The following is a 19,928-nucleotide window of genomic DNA, read 5'->3' on the forward strand; positions in this document are numbered from 1 at the left end:
GTTGGCAAAACAACACCGGTCAAAACAACTCTGCACAAAAACAACTCGCGTTAACTCTGCGACTGCAATCACTCACTGATCTACGGGTTGGCCAGGCCATTAATGAGGTCAAATTTGCTCAGGCGTCTGGGTTGTTTGTCTCTTGCATTAACTCTTTGACAGCGTTCACTCACTGATCCACTCGTTTGCAATGCCTTTAATGTTGTGAGTTAACATGCGTATGCATTTTTTTTAACTTTTAACTAACCTTGTGATCGCGTTTTTTGGTTTATCTTGCGATTGCGTTTTTGAGTTAACCCTGTGATGGCTTTTAAAAACTAGTCCAGTAATGAGTTTTTTTTTTGTAACGAGATTTGCTCACAGTTTTTTTTTACCGGAGTTGTAATGGCCGAGTTGTTTTGCTATGTAACCTTGCTATAGAGTAAGTCAAATTTACTTTTAATTGTTTAGAATTTATTTATTAAATATTGCGAAATGGCTTGCTACAAAGGTTTGGTATTATGACTGATAGAAAAAGTCGCAAGTACGTAAAAATAGACAAAAAAAAAAAAAAAACGAAAGAAAAACGACAAATAAGTTATATTATTTTAATGATTTTTAACTTTTGTTGAAGTTAAAATAATTGAAGTAAAAGTAAGCAAAACTCAGTTAGTCAAAATCACTTTTGACCTGCTTCATTGGTCAAAAGTATTTTTAATTGAAATAAAGTACTATTGTCGAAAGCCTGTGGTCAAATATACTTTTATCTAATTTTATAGTAGTTTTGAGCAGTTTAGAATTTTGACTGTAACATGTATAACTAGTACTCTGCATTAAAAAAAAAAACTAATCATTCTGCCGGAAATTGAATTCGATTGCTAATTTTAATTGTTTATTAGTAAAAAAATCATTATTAAGAACAATGTAGTAGTCTAATTTCATTATATTTTAGGTGTATCTCACTGTTTTTAACGTATCCAGACTAAATAGTATGGGTAATCGACGCTCAACTGTATTTGAAAAATATTGGGGTTCACGAATACTTTTATATTTTTTCGCGGAATTTTTATTCGATATGTTTGCTTTACCAATCCTGTATCTTGAAGAGGTGTATGAAAGTAAGTAAACATATATATATATATATATATATATATATATATATATATATATATATATATATATATATATATATATATATATATATATATATTACCTTTTGCAATATCATTCAAAAAGCAAACAAGGTAATAAAGATGAATAAAGTATTTTTAAAAGTAATAAAAATAATGTTTTCAATGACTTCAATAAACATTACGTAAAGGAAATTATCTTATTTGTTTGTACAAAAGAGAATAAAATCAAATTACTCTTAAATTTAGCAAATATTTCGTAATAGGTTTTAAATAATTTAAAAGATATACTTATGAAAGTTCAAATGAAATATTATACAGTTTCATTTTTAACTAATTTCATTTTAAGATAAAAGTCAACATTTAAAAAAAAAATTCAATTAGCTTCTTTTTGAAGAAAAATGTCTTCCACTGTTGCCTCGAAACAGCGCCAATTTACAAAACACAAATACCGCCTTGATATTAGAAAAAAATCCAAGAATGAGAAATGTATTGTAATGGCCTTTTGTATGTATTTTTATACCATGTATATATGAAATATACATAGTATATTAAGTTTAGGCCCAAGTTTGTAATGCTTAAAAATATTGATGCTACAAAAAAAATTTTGGTATCGCTGTTCATAGAATCACCTAATTAGTCCATTTCCGTTGTCTACCCGTCAACACGATAACTCAAAAACGAAAAGAGATCAATATGAAATTTTTATAGCGTGCTCAGGACGTAAAAAGTGAAGTCGAGTTCGTAAATGAGCAGTATAGATCAATTGGGTCTTGGGTCCGTAGGACCCATCTTGTAAACCATTAGAGATAGAGCAAAAGTTTAAATAGATATTTTTCAGTATATTAATTATTTTAGCAACGTTTCGATCAATATTTGATCTTCATCATAATGTTTTTCTGTTTTATGTTTTTTTTTTCGTCCACATTCCTGTTACCAAAAAATATTAATAATCAATCATGGATGTAAACATTAATACATAGTAGGATGTTATTGAAGTTTGAGAAAAATAATAGGATGTTATTGAAGTTTGAAAAGCACTACGGTTTAGTTTAAAATTTTATTATTTTCCTAACATATATATATTAATTTTAACGCCAAAAAAATAAAATTTGGGTGTTTTATCGAGACTTTTTTTTCAAATTTATTTTTTTTGAAAGAATTCTATCATTTTCTGACTTTTTGAGACATAACTTTGAAATAACTTGTAAGCAACATTTGAAATTTGAGACTTTAACTAATTGTTTTGCTTTTAAGCTTGTTAAAAAATTCCTGGACAAGGGTACACAACCTTTATATATTAAGATTAGACTTTTATATTTTTAATCAATTTAATATTACATAATTTTCTTGTTACTAAACAAAAATAACTTCTTTTGGTTTGAGTAAGATATGTAAAAGATAAGCTTTGTGTCTATGTAGTCGAAGTAGTTGGTTTCATAGTCGAGAGAGTTAGTAGGGGTTATTCGAAGGGGTTAGATAGATGGACTTTCGTTTTATTACCATGTGTTGTTTGAAAATATCTTTTATATTATCTATATCTGTTATCTATGCAGCATGTCTGTATGATAAAAGAAACTCATTATTATTCCTGAACAATTTCGAACAATCATAACAAAAGTGTAAGAACTGCTATAGCATAATTAGTAAAGTTTTCCAAAGAACGAACGAAGAACAATTACCAACTCGTGTTAAAGTCTGCTTAGTTAGTTAATATGTGTATATAGTATGTATTTATATAATGTACAGAGTGCTTAGAAAGTATTCGAGGTAGTGATAAGCTCACTTCGATCGCAATCAATAATTATTTACGTTTAAAATCCTATTTAAAAAAAGAAAGGATAAAGCATTACAAAACGGCAAATACGTTCATAACGACCGTAATTATTTACTGACGCAGTTGGTTTTAAATATTTTAAAACAAAAAAAATTACTTGGTACACGTAACTAGGTATTTCGAATTGAGCATTCATGTTGATAAAAAGGTAAATAATTTGTATAACCCTTTATAAGGAGCTCAAAACTGCATGATTTTTGGCTGTGATTTGTTTGTCGGCTAGTATGCATTAAGAAAGACAGATTTTCCCTTAGTGTACCGGTTAAATGGTTTGGAGTGATTTTGATATAATTGATAGTTTTTGTGCCAAACTTAACGATCTTTTTATAGAATTACTGATTAATCGATAATCTGGACAAAAAATTTTAGTTTGTATGACGGTTTAATGTAAAAAATAAAGGGCTCAAATAGTCAGATAAGTATGTTATAATATTTTGAAATTTTGATTAAGGTTTAAGAGATACCAAATTTTTTTTTATAATTTTTCCATATTTTTATAATCATATTTATACTTGATAAGGACCACAAAACTTCAAGATTCTTGGCTGTTAGTTGTCTGCCAGCTAGTATGTATAAAGAAAGGGAGAGTTACCTTTTGTGTACCTGCGCTTAAATGGTATCGAGCGATTTTAATATAATTGATAGTTTTTAATAAATTGCAACTTTATTTGGAGGGTTAATGTAAGAAGTTAAGGATTCAAAAAATCAGATAATGTATGCTATAATATTTTGAAATTTTTATAAAGGTTTAAGGAATACCAAATTTTTTTATAATTGTCCATATGTTTATAATTATCCTTGCCCTTGATAAGATCCACAACAAACATTTTAATACGTAATATTGTGTTTGTTTACAGTTTTTCTCCATTAAATTATCACTATATAAATGATAGTTCGTTGCTAATTAAATTGAATGGAACTCAATTCTATAAACAAGTGAAAACAAACAAACAAACAATTGACTGAGTTAATTGTTCAAATACCAGTTAGACAGTGTTGATTACTCTGTGACATTACACAAACATACATGTCACACATATATAACTGTCCCATATAATACATACTATACAATATGCGCATATTTTGCGCTCTCACGGGTAAACAGTGGTGTTTACGCAAAAATATTTAAAACAAAAGTTGTTTAATTTTTTATGAGGAACATTTTTTAAATTAAACTATTGTTCTATCTCTTTAATTAAACTAACGGTTTACAAGATGGGTCCTACGGACCCAAGACCCAATTGATCTATGTTGCTCATTAACGAACTCGATCTCATTTTTTCCGTCCTGATTACGTTGTAAAAATTTGATATTGATATCTCTTTTCGTTTTTGAGTAATCGTAATGACAGACCGAGAGACAGACGGACAGATAGACAGACAGATAGACAGACAACCGGAAATGGACCAATTAGGTGATTTTATGAACACCTATACCAAAATTTTGTTCATAGTATCAATATTTTTAAGCGTTACAAACTTGGGACTAAACTTAGTATACCGTAGTATATTTCATATACATGGTATAATTCGAAATAGATAAATTCTTGATAAAATGTTTAGAAACTCGTTGTATACACATTGAATATAGTTGTAGCTTTCAAATTTGTATAATATTACTTCATATTTCACACTTATTCGTACACCAATTAAGGAATATGAATGAATTTATTTCCTACAATTTAAACATTATTATATAGTTTAGAATATGTATATTTTGCGTATGTAAAGAGCTCTTTAGGCAAAATAGTGTTACATAAATGTTTCAATGTATTCATTCTAATATATATTATGATTTTTTTAAACTAGAATTTATATAGTATTGATTTTCAGTAATTGCATGAATAGGGAATATTCATGAAATTTAAATTTGGTTCAAATATTTTTCTTCCGTAACTTGACTGGACATTTAAACTAAACCATTATTTTAGTAATTAATATCTTTTTAATTACTTAAAATTAATTAATAAAAGTACAAATTCAGTGAGGGCATTTAAAAATTTCTAAAACAGAAACTTAAATTTTAATAAGGACGTGACATCATAGTACGGGCTTGTCAAATTTGTTGACATACTGTATGGTATAAATTACTTACATTTTATATGGTATTTCATTGAGTTATATTATTCTACGGCTTTTTAAAGTGTAAATTATACATTGAACTGTCACCAATTGACAGATCACATACTTATGCTTCATCAACAGAGACCGCCAAAAGACTGCGTTTAAACATCTCAAAATTATATTATATTTTTTAATATTTTTTTACACTTAATTACAGTATTTTTCAACAGTATTTATATTTTTTACTTTGTTATAACGGTGTAAACAATGAATTAAAAATATAAAAAAAACCAGTGAAACAAACTATTGATTGAGTTAATTATTGAAATGCCATGCATAAATAGTGTTGATTACTCTATCAATATTTTATCCAGAATTTTCTAAATACAATCACAACGGAATTCTAAAGACCAATTTACCCTTTAATAGTTTATTCGTCAGATACTGAGAAACTTATGACCTATCGACCAATTCAAAGCTTAAAGTTTGTCAAGTTTTAGGCTAAATTTTCTGTTATTTGGACTGTTATAAAACGAAAAAGGTGGGTTTGAATTAAATTTACCATTAATTTCATGATTTAATATATCCAATTTAAAAACATGAAACAAATTGAAAATATTTTTTATTCTCTAATATTTAATACAGGTTATTAGATGCTTGCTCTTGCCCATAATGCATTGAATTACATGAGTTATTTTTTATTGAAATAGGTTCAATACTGACTGCACAAAATTCTTACAAAAAGAGAGGATGGAAGCTCTGGCCAAAATGGAAATAATGTTATAAAATTCTATGCGGATTGCCGTTAATATGCTTCAATCGACACCTCAACGAAGTAGATATCATTTTTTGTTCGCGCGATTATTGATCAGGAAAAAAAAAAAAAAACTCAACCAATTGGAAACGACTCGGCTGAATGTTATAATATTCTTTTCGGATCATCAAGCGTTAATAATCTTCGATCGACACCTCAATGAAGTTGATTAACATTTTTTGTTCCCGCGATTCAATCAATCGTAAAGATATGTTGAAAATTTTGATTTAGAAAATTGCATCCATTACAATAACTTCTTATACTAGGAAGTTAATCAGTTATAAAGTATCAAAATTATTTGTTATAACCAAATTACTTTTTATACAAATCTTACCAAACGAGGGAGATTTTTCTAAAACTCGTGAAGTTTAACGTACCTGTAACAAAAAATAAAATAGTTAAAAAATTGCTTAAAATGTTATGAATGAAAGCGAAAATATTTCCAAGTAATTATATACATCAATTTTATGATTTATGAATTTTTTACCCTTTTAAGTCAAATTCTATATAGATTGACGTCATAACTGTGGAGGGTATAAAACAAGCCAATAACAAATACATTTTAATAAGTTTAATGTATGTTAATAATTGAGTTCAGTAAATTGAATAGTGATTAAAATCGATTATTAATGTTTTTTAAGTAATTATTATAATATATAAACATACATACAACACTACATGTATTATAATGTATCCTGTTGAGCATAAAATCATGATACAGAAAAAGGGATTCGGAGTAAATTGTAATAATTTTCAAGTATAGAAGTTATGTTTGTGGGGCAACATCTGTCTCTATACCATAATCAGCGTTTTAGTAAACGCCATACAATTTCTTAGCGTGTAGAATTTCGCAAGTACCATATCATAGAATATTACAGTATAAACCGTTTTATAACTGGTAGCGCTGTTTATTACTGCGACGCGTGTCCGTAGTATTACTTACATACTTACACCTAGCTGCAAGTAACCGTAGCCTCAGGAATGAACGGCGCTGCCTGTATAACAAAGTTTAAAACGTAATATTCGAAGATATGGCCCTTTTAAAATTTTTATTAACATTCAAATGAAAAAATTATTATATAATTGATTATTAACAGCAGGAATATCCTGGCAGAGAAACATTTCAAAAATTGTTCATATTGTAATTAATCTATTCTAAACAATCTAGGGACTTTTTTGTCTTGTCAGATTTTAGACTATCGTTGTAATAAAATAAATAATTTAAAGAATAAAAACCGACTACGTTAAATAAAATCTGAAAAGATGATTTATTTAATTTAAGACTTTTTTGAGATACGGCACTAAAAAAATACCCTCTTATTATACTGCATTAAAACTTTTAAAATTAAATTCGTATTTCTAATTAAATTAGAAACATATAATGTTCAACATGTTTTTGTAATCCTCTTTTAATTTCCTTTATTTTGATATCATACGCAATCGATTTGGTAAAATTTTCTTAATTGACGTATTACCATTTCGCACCAAAAAACCGCCATTTGGATTTTTGCCAAACACCTACCTTAGACCACTTGGGTTTTTAACACGAATATAACGATACCTTAACTGTCAAAATTCATCGAGCCGTTTAGAAGATACGACGTAATAAAGAAATTTATAAACAAATATATATTCATACATACATACAAGATACACTCGAAAAACATAACCACTCCTTGACATTCGGGTAAAAACTATGGCTTCCAACTTATTTATTTTATTACTTTGAAATGATTCGATAATATTTTCATCGTGTTGTATTCTTGTTAATATGTACAGAAATATTAACATAATAATTATATATCATTAATATTTCCATTAAATTGTATTTTAATTTATTATTATATGTTTGGTTCAAATCAATTTTATATACATGCCATTAAACATTATGAGTTTGTAATTACATGAAGGTTTTATATGTATGATACTTTACATGGTGTAAAGTTTATTTTTTTACTTTGGAAATTAATTGAGTATATGTATACAATCAAGTTGATCAAGTTGATTTATAGAGACCAAATTAATCGTATTCATTTGTTGAAAATGTTTATAAAAAAATATTCCTGAAATTTTTTTTGGAACTATGTTCTTTTTCGCACGTCATTGTTCTGATTTGTTTGGTAATTGGATGGTAAAACCGAAAAAGTGCAAAAAACAAAACAACACCTAAAACCGTCTATTTTCATTTAGGTTATCTACGAAGCTCAAACTTTTTCAATCGTTTCAGCTTGCCATGAATTTTGAGAAAATGCAAAAATTACAATTGTCAATGTATATTTTTTGTCAAAATTTTATGTTTAAGAGGCTAAACAATCAATGTGCAGGTTTATAATTCATATGGAACACGAATGCCGTACGTATTGCATTACTTTGGAGACACTACGGAAAAAATAAAAACCAATTCGTGGCATGATAATTTTAAAAAGCCTTTAAATAAACAGTTTCACCCAGTTCGTAAGATTTGTCTGACTAAAGTAGGTACTTAATATACAATAGACGATATTACAATAACCAAAAAACTAAACAGTTTGAAGCCCAGATCCATAAAAATTTCAAAAAAAGGAAACCATTTCGCTAATACCCTTCAATCACCAGAAGCCACACAGTAAGATGCTGTGTGGACAGCCCGGTGCGCGCAGGCCACTTGGCTAGGTTAGGTTTGAGTGGCTGTCCTGGTGTGGGACACACTTAGACCATAGGGTCCGTTGTGATGCCGAAATAGGGTCGGCCCATCCCCGGCACTACTCCATGAACCATTTGGAACTATTAAAGAACAGCAGGAGAGCTTTGACGTCGACGGACTTTAAGTCGGAGAGGTGACGACCTCTCGACCTCTCCTTCTATGTAGGTAAGAGAGGCTGGCCCAAGTAAGTCCATCTCCTCATGACAAGAGCTGGGCAGTGACAGAGAAGATGAGACATTGTCTCCTCATCCTCACCACTGTGACAGCTCTTGCAGTAGTCGTTATACACTGTTAGGCCCAGGCGTTCAGCATGCCTGCCGCCCAACCAGTGCCCTGTAATAGCCGCAACAACTTTGCGAACAGAGGCTCTTGGAAATGAAATAAGATTTTCGGAACACCTGCGATTTTACTCATACCATATCTGTCTTGTAGTACTACAAGTACGTTCCTCCCTCCATCTAAGATTGGCCCTTCTTAGAGTATTTATCATCGTGATTGAATCAATAAATAATGAATAAAATCTCGAAAATATATTGAATTAAAATATAATTTATTGAAAAGAAAATCAATAATTATTTAAATTTTATCTTATTTTATAATGATAGGGTAGTAAATAAGCATAAAAGTACCTATGTAGGTAAGTGTATAATACATTGATTGATATAATATGATAATGTATAATGAATGTACCCATGTAGGTAAGGTTACAGCATTCTACAACAACACACAAGACTAAACATATCAAATTTATTTACTTAATGTTGTTATCCCATTAATATATAAACACAAAACAAACATAACCCTTGTACTTTGCCGTAAATAAAATAAGTATAAACCTAAAATAGTAAGGTTTAACCTTATAAAGGGTGTCTTAGTATTCAATCAAAATAAACTTTGGGAGAAAAGCGTACAAGACTATTTGATCAGAAATATTTCCTTCTAAAAGAATTAATACTGTATAGGTGTATTCTTCATTCCACCTAAAAAATGTGCTCTTATATGTTTTAGCGTTTATTGATTTACCCATTAGTTTTCGAAATATATGGGTGGAAAGATTTTAAAAAAATCATCCTGTATTGATACTACTAGACATAAATTAGTTGTTACTTTAACAGAATATTTATACACGACGAGCTATTGTACCCTAAATACCTTGAAAGAAACACAACATGATGAAAATAATTAATTTATTAAGAGGGTTTTGTCTTTTGCTGTTGCTTTTTTTGGGTGGTGTCTTGTTAAAAAAAACTTATGAGGATTATACTTTTTGTGAGATAAACATATGCTCAGAAAATTAACGGCTATGTGTTTTAAATATAGTGGATAGTGTTTGTTCGGAATGATTTATAAGGAGAACTAATTCTAATCCTCATAGAAAATTCTTAAAAATTTGATAAAAAAGGAAAGCTTTTTTAAATAATTTTTCATAAATTCCGAAAACTTTTTATTTATTATTTATTTTATTTATTAAATTGCTTATAGTATATTATTTATTTTATTTATTAAATTGCTAACAAACTTAAAATCTTCAAGGTTTTGCAGTTATTATCGGACGCAAAAATATTTAGGAAAAAAGCTAAAACTTTGAGGAATCAAATAACACCACTATTTGTAATGATGCAGTATTTTTATATGCCATTAATTGTCTAAAGCTTCAGTAAAACAATTTCGATAAATTATGACATTTTCGTTTTAAGTCGTTTTTTTAAATAACAATTCCTTTTGGTATAATCAATTTTATGGGGAATATTTCGCGAAAACTAAGTATTTTTTCAAAAACCGACACTTTGCTTCCTTAAAAAATATTTTTAATTACTTTCTTCAAAAGATAATTACACTTACCTAGCTGTACTAAACATTTTTATAATTTCAAAGCCCTGGACACTTGGCTCCCTAAGTTGTTTTGACTCAGGTCTATTGATGCGTGATTGCAGTGACAGGTGATTGAAGTCACCGTCTTTCAGTCACAGCAAATCAGGTAAATGGTTTATTTGCCTACTATCATGATGGGACAATGTATGACTTCTGATTTCTTTTCACAACGTGTGTTTTTCGCATCAATGAGTTGATGTCAAAGGTTTTAACTGTAGCTAAAATTATTTTAAATGCCAGATTTTATTCCATTGACAGAGGCATCGAGCCATTTGTAATTCATGTTGGGGAAAATATATTTTAATTTTTTATGTATTTAAATTATTTTTATTTCTTTACTTTTTTTTTTACAAAGTAAAACTGTTAAAGAAAAAATTTAATATAATTTCAGGAAAAAAAATCGTCTACACTATGGCACAGATTACAAATTAAAGAGTCATCCAATTTCAGTTTCCTATGTTTGCAACTCTAATTTAACCATGGTAGTATGATTATTTGATAATGTAATTTGTATGGAAAATTTGCATGATTGTACAAAATTTCAAGGAAATTGCATGGAAAGTAGAGTTCTTTTGCCAAATTACACCAGCAACTACCCCCGAAACATGCTAAACGTCATAGAAAGAACGTACCTTGAACCTTGAACGAATAAGTGGAGTATACTAATATAATATGGAGTATATATTACATTATGTTTTTTTTTTTTTTTTTTTTTAAATTAAAGTTAGGAAACTCAGTTTGAATCACTCTTTACAATATTATACAAATTATTGATTTTCATCTTATACATTAATGAAAAGAATAAAACAAGTATTCATGTCTACAATATCAAAAGAATTTATTAGATTAAATAAAACGACTACTTCAAATTATTCTGTTGGAAAAATTATCACGAAATCATATTACACATATTAATTCGTTAGATGTGTGCAAAGTATTTTTTATTCATTATATTAAGTAGTAGCAACACAAAAAAAGAACTTATTTTCTTCTATTCTTAATATTATGAAAAATTTTATTTTTCTTTGCAATGTACAAAAAAAAAAAAAAAAAAGAAAATAAAACATGAAAAACTAAACGAAGTCAAACAAATAAAAATATATAAAAGTTTAGTTTCATTTTAGTAGGTATAAAAAAATACAAATTCAGATAACGTCTCTTTTACGTCAATCTGTGTGAAAGACTGACTTGAACTGTTCACCGTTGTCATTTGATTCAGTCGACCAAATAAAAATATTACTAAGAACTACGTACAGGGTGGTCTAACAAAGTTTTACTTGTAAAAATATCATAAGTTGGCTAGACAAGTATATTTGCTTTAGTTTTGCATACCATATATATTTTCATTTTACTTCTTGTAACTAAATAATCATCCATATGTGATGTCATTATACGAAAAAATCACCTCTAGAAATTTTTGATTTATCGTCTAGTTTAAAATTGGCGTATAACGACGAAACTAGTTGTCGGGCAAAGGATGTATACATATCCACCATTATCTTCTCAAAACTTCTAACAAAAAAACTTCTATAAAACTTCTCAAAATTGTAACAAATCTAACGCACTACTGTAGTTATGAGCGTAAATTGGCTATTTAGGCTTAAAATCAGCAAGAACTTCCTGTTTTTTACTAAAAAAACCCAAAATACAGTAAGAAGTTTATTCCCTTTCGAAATATTTCGTTGCTCCGAAGAGAAACAACGAGATATAATCACGCAATTACTTGCAAAAAAACATTTTTGTCTATGTATCCTTTTTTCTAGGAAAAGTTTAATGCATTATTGGTGGAATATCCTGTATGTTGATATAACTTCTTGGGAGTGTCTGGTGCCTCCATACCAATTCCAGATCTTATATTATGTGTGTACATATATAAACAACATCTATATAAGCAAACAAACTGATGATATTTTTTTTTTTTTTTTTGGTGTCAAATACTCAATCGACTTTCATACGACGGAATCGATATACAGCTGAAGTGTTTACAAATAAAATAAAGTGGTGGCAAGTACTCATATAGGATCTGCCAATGCTGAATCGAAGGTGAGCTAGAAGTGGTAAACGAAGGCTTGCTATAACAGCCTTGGCCAAGGCTTATGAATAGAACCTTTATTTGCCAGCCCTTAACCAAGGTTGGGCTCGCATGAATTTTCATAGCGAAGGTACAGCAGCCCTAGGTCCAGTTATGACTAACGTTAGTGAGTCAAGATTGTCGTTAGTTTATATTTATGTTTTAATCACGTCTGCCAGTACACACAAGATACACACATAAAACTCAAGTAAAAAGCAATCAAGATAGCATGGCAAACACGAATTGAAATTTTTACTGGCATGCAGGTTTGGACGAAGAATGTTTCAATCAAGCTTGGGCCAAGCTCAAGAAGTTCCAGCTAGAATTCTTGGCTAGGTACTTGACTGTCTCTTCATCATAACAAACTAAAAACTGACGTGATTGAAACACATTGTGACAGAAAATTATCAATTATGTAATTAAAAACAGTAAAGCGATTGATTAAATAGTACTTAAATAAAGTTCCCGTATATTTAATGTCCATAACTTTTAATAATATATTTAAAATAAGAAAAAACCATAAATGTCTTCATATACATTTATAATCCATCCATATCTCTACAGATAATATTTTATTATGACGAATGTCACAAAAAAAAAGAATTTTTTAAACCAAAACGAAATATATAAAATCCGACAATTCCTACCATCATTACAAATCTAGTTATCCTTTGATATGGAATATCGTAACATTTTCCTTTCAGTGTATAATACTAGGAGCATAATCTTGTTACCGTTGATTTTAATCTTTTTATGTACTTTTTTCTCTATATATACTAAATATAGATAGCGGCGGAGAGTGTAGTGCCATTGATCCAATTTTACATATAGGGTGTAACTAAAATTGGATGGAATTCAAAATAATAAAAACATATATATACAGGATGGACCATTTTAATCAATCCAAAATAACTTAAACAAAAGTTGCAGCGTATGATGGGGGACATAATGTTCTGACATCAGATTGGACCTAGTTCTTCGGAACTCTTTAATAGCCAATTGAGATTCTAAACGAATTTTTGAATTTGAAAGTTGATTCTCATAAAAAAATTAACAACTTTTGTTGAAAGTATTTTTTCAAAAAACGTTAGCTTTCGGAGAAAATTTGACTTAAAACTATGTCATTATTGCATTTAATCGAAATATACGCTTAAAATATATAGTAGATAATTGTAGATCAAAGTCATAGATACAGGTTAACTGTCCTTGACAACTTTTGGCTAAAACATGAAACAGTTATAACATAGATTCAAAAGTCAAGACGTTTCTGCTACAGGTATCTATATTTTCATTTGTACTACGCTAAGCGGTTCATGGTAGCCATTTACAAACAAGAAATAAGCACTCAACTCACCAATAAGCAGTGAATTTGATAGAATGTTACTTAAAATACAAAATACAACATATAACTTGGGCATAACTTTTATATAATTTATTCACAATTATAAACGTGTTTTTTATTTAAAAAAAAAAGAAGAAAGTAATTGCTAGCCAACTTGGAAACAAATGGACATGAGTAACCATTCCTTACGATCCTTGCCTTCTAATTGTTAATTTTTTGTCGTCATAGTTACTTTTTATACCATGCATATAATAAATATCAAGGTATGCTATGTTTAGTCCCAAGTTTGTAACGCTTAAAAATATTGATGCTACCAACAAAATTTTGGTATAGGTGTTCATTAAATCATCTAATTAGTCCATTTTCGGTTGTCTGTCTGTCCGTATGTGAACACGATAACTCAAAAACGAAAAAAACATATTTTTATAGCGTGTTCAGAACATAAAAAGTGAGGTCGAGTTCGTAAATGAGCTAATTAGGTCAATTTCGTCTTGGGTCTGTAGGGCCCATCTTGTAAACCGTTAGAGATACAACAAATGTTTAAATATTAACACTGTTCGTTATAAAAAATAAACAACTTTTGTTTGAAACATTTTTTCATTGCTTTCACTTGTTTATATCTATTTTTGGAACTTTGTATATGGGGTACCACATATAACCCTTTATATATTCGATGCTTTTCATATAAATAATATATGGAGATAAAAATTGACATAAAAGTAATTTATGTCAAAAAAAAGCTGTAAATAAGTTTTTCATTCTTGTATATTACTATTGAAATAATTATACTCGTCCTATGGACATGAATTACGGTATTAAATTATTGAAGACGCGGTTCTATATTTTTTTTCCGTAAAAAGTGTAAAATCCGGATTTTAATGGTTTAAAAGTTACGACGGAAATTTAAATTTATCTTAAATATTTGTCAAATATAAATTTTGTATTTTAGAGGTAATGGTTCAAAAAAAAAAGTCTACTTAGTCTACTGTTTATCGGCTGGTCCGTCCGCAGTGGAAAATTTTGCTGGAAAGATACAGTTTATAAAAAGTATTTTCTAACATTATTCTAAAAATAATAAAATTATCGCTGGATATTTGTATAGAAACAATGAAAATTTACAAAAATTATGCCGAACCTAGCCGAACGATCAGTAGTAGAATATTATAAGGTTTTAGTTTAAAAAAAGATGAATAGGTGCTTATTCGCACACAGAAATATAGGTTCATCCAATTCTGGAAATCTGAATCTGAAATGGATTAATTAGGTGATTTTATGAATACCTTTACCAAAATTTTGTTCGTAGAATCAATATTTTTAAGCGTTACAAACTTGGGACTAAACTTAGTATACCTTGCATATTACATATATGCATGGTATAAAAATACTATAGCCGGTATTTGTAATACCAGAGTCGTTCGAGGGAGAGATAAGGCAATGCTGACTATTTCAGCCATGTAGGTATGGTATCTATAGTACTTAAAAGCTAATTCATATAGCCAAATTGTTTTCAAGCAAGTGACGAGAGCAAAAAAACTTCAAAAGTTTTTTCGGGGTTTTTTAAAATGATCGTAATTACTACATATTTTTTCATATTTTCTAAAAGCGTTTTTTTCAAGTATGAAAAAATAATTATATTTTTCAGACTAATAAATGAAACATGCAACTTATTTTTAACCGACTTCAAACAAAAAAGGAGGACGTTATTCGACTGTATTTTTTTTAATGTGTGTGACCTTAGAACTTTCGACTGGGTGAACCGATTTTATTGATTCTTTATATACTTGAAAGCCGCAAATAGAAATCCTTCCCGTGTGGTTCCATTTCATTTTGGTCCAGTTCTGACAACAGCATTCATGAGAAAATCACAAAAGTCTTAAATTTGCATTAAGTATGCACGACCAGAGGACGGATAACTCAATTTCACGCCAACCGATTTCGATGATTCTTTTTTAGTGACAAATTAGTTAGTGTACTTCATATTCACTAAAAATCACAAAATAAAAAAAACTTTTAACAAAAAGGACACCGCCTTCAAAAGAAGAACTTTTCCAAAACAAATTAATATGCACTAAAAAGTAAAAAAATAACGAGCATATAATTTAGTTAAAATTATTGTTATTTTTGCAGTCAGCCAAGCTAATGTAGCAAACTGTTCTGTCAGGGTTGTTTCCTTGGCTGTTACTTTACTGTCTCCAAAAATAACAATTATTTTAACTACATTATATTATCGTTATTTATCTACTTTTTAGTGCATAAAAAAAAAGTTTTTCTTTTGAAGTCGGTTTTCTTTTTGTTAAAAGTTTTTTATTTATAATATCGTTTGCTAAATCTGAAACCCGTGTGTATAAAAAAATTATTTACAACTACGGATTATTCTTTCAAAACAAAAAAACTGCTATCTATGGTGAAATCAATACCAAATATACCAAAATAATATTCTTTTATATTTAATTGGCATACTTTTTTTTCATTTGTAAAAGATAAATAAATATATATAAATAAAAAAAAATATATAAAAACTGATAATGAACTCAATTGAAGATAATATAATAATAGAAAACAATATTTTGTAAAATGAAAACTAATACAGATTGGTTGGTTAGTACACGGTTCATGTAGAGAGACAGATCTTCCATACAATAGTACCAATAGTAGGTTTGTATCCAGTATAAACTACAATATATAGGCACCCATAATGTATTGAATGAAATCGAACGATATTTTTCTGATAGAATATTATACGGAACAAATAGTTATAATAATGGTTCCTATATAAGAGAATTCAATGTGATTCTATTAGAAAACATCACTATAACTTCTATAGTCATTATTATGATCTTATGAGAATCACAGATTATTATATTCGTTGTGTGCGTAATCATGGTAGGGACAATAAAATCGATGCCAGCGCTTCCAGTGAAAAATTTATTTTTGGCGATAAAGGAGGCTGTTATGACTAATTTAATTCTCTACATGTTAATGTTATAGAAAATGTCAAATTAAAATTATTGAAAAACACTAATTAATTGAACTTAATGCAATAAAAATTGTGAAAATAAGAAATCAAATTGCATAAATATTATATTTCAAATGTAAGTTATCATAATTATTTATTTAAATTTGTGAGACAATAATATTAAATTTTTAATGTAAGTCATGAATGTAATCCATACAATTCTATATCGTTACCATGGAAACGCCTCCAATAAAACACACGCACGGTGCGAATAGCTTCGAAAGTTGTCAACGATTTCTATGGTTTTTATTTTAAGAAACATTGAATTTCGAATATTTTTTCCTTAAGGATGTACGAGCGCCAGGGTAATTTTGGATAAAAGGCTTGATTTTTATTAAATATAAAGTTGCATAAATCTATTGTGAAAAATTAAGGGGGTTGCCCGATTTAAATAAATAAATGACTTTAAAAGTAGGAATATTTAATGTTGGTTTTATGTGAAAACGGTTGATGGATGATATATTTTCATAAATTTCTCAAAAACTAGGCGGTGGAAATTAAAAATAACTATTTAAATTAAAGGTAAAACCTTAAAAACAAAAAAATACCCGACTTAGTTGTGTCCGACTAACTAAGGATGTATGGGCACAGTGGTGGGGACACAAATTAAAAAATATATATTGTCAATTTTTATGGTGAATTATGTGACAACTTGACAATATGAGACGAAAAGTAAGATTTTCAAAAATATCGAAAATTGAAAATTTTGTTTAATTATTTAGCTTTCGATGCATTCATGAAGTTATAATAAAATTCGTCATTATAGTTGAAAATAAGGCACAAATTATTTCAATCACAAGTCTTAACATTCCTTGACGCTCGTACTAACCTAATTATATTATAGGTAGCGGCGAAGTACGTCTTTCACTAGCTAGCGTATGCGTTACATAATGCTGGAGGCGCTAATAAATTTTAAAATAATCAATCATATTAAGATTATAGCTACAATAAAACAGTTTTTAAACCCTGTATATTTATGAAATATATATGCTAAGCTTTGCCCCAAGTTTAAAACGCTTAGTAATATTGATATTACAAACAAAATTATGGAATATATGTTCATAAAATCACCTTATTAATCCAAATGACTAAATATAAAAAATTTTAATAAATAACTTTTTGACAAACATCACTATTTACCCATGAGGGCAAATTATGACCAAAATTTTGGTGTCCAAGAATTACTTTCAACAATTAGTTTGAAATGCTTATTCGATATTCACTAAACGGGAGTGTATAATTTTCAACGTTGTATCATCGATTTCTTCAGGTTGGCTGGCATGTAATTTTGTGTCGTAGTATACAATTTACTATTCTACGACTATTCTATAGTATTCTTGGTATGAGGTAAACACGACATTGAGTCTCTGTTGAGGTCTATCAAAAATATTTGGCACGTATTGCAGATAAATTATTTGTGGCTTAGCGACAACACGTTCATATTATTTTTTCTCACGTCTGATTGTTATTATATATATAAACGGATAGAATAGAAAGAGACATACTGCAATTTAGAAAGAATCTAAAAATGGTTTGTAAAAGTTGAGTTTGTATTACTTACTATTGTCGACAATTTAAAACTGAATGTAGAATAATAGTTAATTCTTTGTCAGATATTCGATTACCCACAATATGCTATTGTATTGTTGGTATCTGTATTCGAATTCTGATAGTACTAATTAAATCATGTAAGAAACATTTAAGTAATTATTAATTATTTTCTGTTTTAACTTCAAGTCTTAATTATTCGAAGTTTTTGATTATTCCATAATAATTTTTCAAGTGCAACAACTTTCTTTACATTGAGGGTTAAAGAACGTCGGACGATGAAACGATGCTTTAAGTTTCTTCGCACAACTGAGAGGGAAGCAATTATACAGTATATCGCATTTAAGATGAAGACACTTTCATATTTTCGTTCTCTATCGATTAAAAGTTTTGCATAGTGGTACAAGGTGATTGGTTACATTTTTCAGATACTTAACCGTAATCTGAACTTAAAACTCAGCTTACTACAAATTGATAAATAGGGCCGATTATTAATATTTGGCCTATTGTCAGAGATGGTTAGAGCTATCGAAAAAAATTATTAGAAAAAGTTACTTAGAAAATGTTTTTATATCCAAATTGAATTCAACAGTAAAAAAATTCACAGTAAAAAAAGGTTTTTCATTTATAATTTCGCATACAATATAAAAACTGTTTTTCAATTGAAAAAGATGTGTCGTTTAAACTCTTAGAAAAAACTAATGATTTTATCTTAATTAGATCTTCTGATTAAATATATAGAAATTTGTGTTTTTTGAAAATGCTGTAAAAAGAAATACCCTTATTTTCTTTCACCTTACCTGTTTATCACTTTCAACTACATAAAAAAACTTTTTTGAAAACTGAGTAGGTGCTGAAGAAATTACATTTTAGCAAATTGTTTTGAGTAGTAGTAAATTCAGTTGATTTAGGAAACGAGTTTTAACTCCAATAAGATAACTTTCGTCTCGGCGTAGAATACTTTTTTATGTAGTTTAACGAAGTAAAACGAACAATTATTGAAATTTCTTTTTCTAGCGTTTTCTAAATTGAACAATTCTCTGCTCCAGATTGTAAATATGATATATCTTATGAGTCATAAGTTTCTATTAAATAAAATGGCTTACCCTGTATAAATTACTCGTCTATTTCATAAATAAAATTGTTGGGAAATACAAATATTAGTTTAATTAAATATTTATTGGATCACAAGTTAAGTATTAAAGTATAGAAGAAGTCAGTTGATACATTTTCCTTCATGACATGTTTTCCCTTATAACTATAACATAAATATAAGTCTTAAATACAGTGAAGTATTTGAAAAATATGGTAGTTATACAGCATGCTTCAAAAGTCCTAAGCTACATTTTGCGGAAAAGTGCACAAAAATGTGTGAACCGATTTTGATTTTCGTTTGCTTGTTTGAAAGGTAATTTCATCGAGAGTGTTCTTAAGTGAGTTTCAAGTGTGAGTTTAGGGTTGAGCTGGGTTTTTTTTTTCATATAAAACCAAATTAAAATTATCAGCAATATTCAGAAATTTTGCTTAAACAGACGCCTAAAATTTGACGTGCGTTTCGTTAGGATTCGAGTCC

General features: G+C 28.6%; 1 protein-coding gene and 1 long non-coding RNA gene across 2 annotated transcripts in view; both read right to left on the reverse strand.

Moving 5' to 3' along the window:
• The window catches only part of LOC123292830, a 218,122-nt gene that overhangs the window by 53,832 nt on the left and 144,362 nt on the right, over positions 1 to 19,928 (reverse strand). The window lies entirely within an intron of this gene.
• Positions 8,705 to 19,066, reverse strand: LOC123291742. Its single transcript, XR_006534972.1, has 3 exons — positions 19,055 to 19,066; positions 17,012 to 17,022; positions 8,705 to 8,820 (listed from the first exon to the last, which is right to left on the reverse strand). It is a non-coding gene; the product is annotated as an uncharacterized LOC123291742 (long non-coding RNA).

This window comes from Chrysoperla carnea, chromosome 2, assembly GCF_905475395.1.
Source record: "Chrysoperla carnea chromosome 2, inChrCarn1.1, whole genome shotgun sequence".
NCBI classification, from domain to species: Eukaryota; Metazoa; Arthropoda; class Insecta; order Neuroptera; family Chrysopidae; genus Chrysoperla; species Chrysoperla carnea.